Genomic DNA, 2,629 nt, shown 5'->3' with positions numbered 1-2,629 from the left:
CAAAAATGTGCGAGCCATAAGCTAAAAAACTGTGAGCTAGCTCACACTAACTCAGCTTAGAGGGAACACTGCCTTGAGAAGCATAACCACCGACTACTCTTGAGGCGGAGTTTCTCTCTCGCCTTAGTCACGGCGCTCTCTCTCGCTCTCTCTTTACGGCCCCGAAAAAAATTCTCTTCTAGCGTTGGAATTTCTTACTTAAGAGGGCGTGGCTGCGAGGTAAGGGAACCTTGCTTTTCAACTTGTGATTTTACACAAGGCGGGGCTTGTTGCGCGATGACGTAACGCGTAGCGCGGTGAGGTCAGTGCAGCGCCGCCGTTGCTGGTCCCGCTGCCCGTCGCTCTGTCTACCCTAGTGGGCTTGGTGTGGTTCCCACCTCTCCCTGCGGAGTGTGGTGCTTTCTTTTCACTCAGGGCTTTGTAGGATTTGGTCTGGTAAGAGGCTGGCGACATCACGGCCTGTTCTTCGGCTCATCGTTTGGCGTCAGGTAAGAGCTGGGCCGGGCCGGGAGAGGTTGCGGGGGTTGGTATTCTCTTTGATCAGTTACGCGGCCTTGGCGGCGTAACCCGCATTGCGTAATGTGACCGTTGCGTCAGGCGGATTACGCATTTTGCGCGGAGGCCTATTGCGCAAAGGTCCTACGGCAACCTTCTAAATCTGCGTTGTCTATTGTAAGAAGCTCCTTAGTGTCCCACGCCTGGTGAACTGGGTATCTTTCTCCGTTTAGTGTTAAGGCGCATTTCGCCGCTACATTCTACGCCGGGTTTTTGCGTACGATGTGGCTCGTTATTTTGCACGGTTACGCGAATTGCGGTAGGTGGTGTGGAAGGCTTATGGTGGCTGCGGAGTTTGCGTACGAGAGTCTTCGCTGATCCTTGTAGGGTACGTGATTGTCGTAAGTATGTCTGTGTCCTCTGAGCGTACTGCTAAGAAAGTGGCATACACCGTGGGAGCGTGCCACGCCTTTCTCGTGCCTTAGGACTGCGATTGTCTGGGGTATGTTGGTGCTTTAGAGAAGCATATAGACTGTGCGTAGTGGTGTCCGGGTCCGGTGTGCGCGGGTTGCGCAGTGAGCGAGCCTGGGCGGGGCGGCCGCCGATCGTACTTCCTGCCGCCGCCATTTTGTCATCGAGCAGGAGGGGGAAGCGGCGGTGGGAGCAGCCGCGGCTCCGGCGTGAGGGGGAGGGAGGGGGCGAGCGCCTGGCCGACTGACGTCTCGAAGTAACGCGCAGGGCGGCTCCGCCTCGCCGTGCCCTGCCAGGGGCTGCGGTTGCTGTAGGCCGAACACGACCGCTAGTCGTGCATTAGCGCCGCCTCCACCTCCTGTTCCAGAAGCAAGTCTGTGTGCGCCTGGACTCTTGGGGAAGCCCGCGAGTTGGAGGCCTGGCCGGTGGTTGGCGTCTTCACTCCAGCTCTGGCAGTCGGTGGCTTCCATCCCCTTTTCAATTTCTAACCCGATCCGAAAAGCTCGAGGAAGCGAGATAAATGCCCTCCCCCACACCCGCAGGATACTTCTGCTAGGCCTTCATGGCAAGGCCGAATTGAGTTGGTGCATAAAAGGCAGCAACCCTTTTGCTGTCGACCGGATTCGGAGCAGGAGTCTGGAGTTGCTTCTTCAACCGGAATATTTTAAACGACCGTAACATCTGCTGTTTGTCTCCCCGTAGTGCCTCATGTGTTTGCCACACACCTACCTCTTAACCACTGACCTTCCTATCTTTAACCTGCAGCCTTAAAATCATTGACGAGTCCTGAAGCAGTTCCTAAATTTGAAGGAGACCTAAATGTAAGCATTATAGTTCCAGCCTCTTTAGTGCACCCAAATAAGTGACTTTTGGCGTTCTTTATCTTTTTAAGGACAGCATAAATTCTACATCTTCTGCTTTGTTGAATAGAAGTTGAGGTTCTTGCTTTTACCTGAGTACTGATACCCTGTTCCACTGGTTCCTAGAATTGGAGGGGGGGGGGCGGGAATCTTGAAATAGTTTCACTGAAGATCGGTGGTACAGGAAATGCAGAGTGTTTTCGCAATGGCATTTTTGGAAGTAAATTCTAGTCCTCTCATTTTAACAGTAGAGAATGCACATAGCTGTACAAATCACGATTTAATGGGCATCTTATAATATGAGATGATGCCATGTTTATAGTATGCATAAATATAGTAGTAACTATGTTATGGTGAAGCTAGTGAAATGGTCTGTATGGGGCAGATCTTTAACCTTGCAATTTATGCAGTTGCTTAGATGTTAAGAAAATTAAACTTGAAAATACTGTGCAGCATATTAAAAACTTAAACTTGCGTGGGTGTACAGTGCAACCTTATTTTCACCTCCGTGTCCTAGAACATTTTAGAAAAATGATTGGCTTTTGATAACTGAACTCTTCTGCTTTCCTGATATTTACTAAGTAGATGATTTTGCTTTGAGGGAGTATCTGATACTGTTTTGCTAGTTGGAGCTGGAAAAGAGCATCTTGTGTCCTGTGACTTTGTGGATTCTAGTTTTCATAGTTGCCACAGCCCCACTTGGAAGGATGCTGAGTTCAGATATATTCTTGAAGCAAGCATCTGTTCTTGTCCAACTGGTATGCAATGTTTTCTAACTTTTCCTTTCATCCACTATCCCCAGC

General features: G+C 50.3%; 1 protein-coding gene across 2 annotated transcripts in view; it reads left to right on the top strand.

Moving 5' to 3' along the window:
* The first annotated feature begins 313 nt into the window (after positions 1 to 313).
* BRD4 (bromodomain containing 4) overlaps positions 314 to 2,629 on the top strand; it is a 162,774-nt gene continuing 160,458 nt past the window's right edge. For both annotated transcript variants that reach the window (XM_015422607.1, XM_015422605.1), the window contains exon 1: positions 314 to 488. The gene's annotated coding sequence lies outside the window, so the exon portion shown is untranslated. The remainder of the gene's footprint in view (positions 489 to 2,629) is intronic.

The sequence above is a fragment of the Gekko japonicus genome, unplaced genomic scaffold, assembly GCF_001447785.1.
Source record: "Gekko japonicus isolate JY-2015 unplaced genomic scaffold, Gekko_japonicus_V1.1 scaffold1721, whole genome shotgun sequence".
NCBI lineage: Eukaryota > Metazoa > Chordata > Lepidosauria > Squamata > Gekkonidae > Gekko > Gekko japonicus.
Note: the sequence above shows the minus strand (reverse complement) of the source record. Positions and strands in the feature narration are given on the sequence as shown.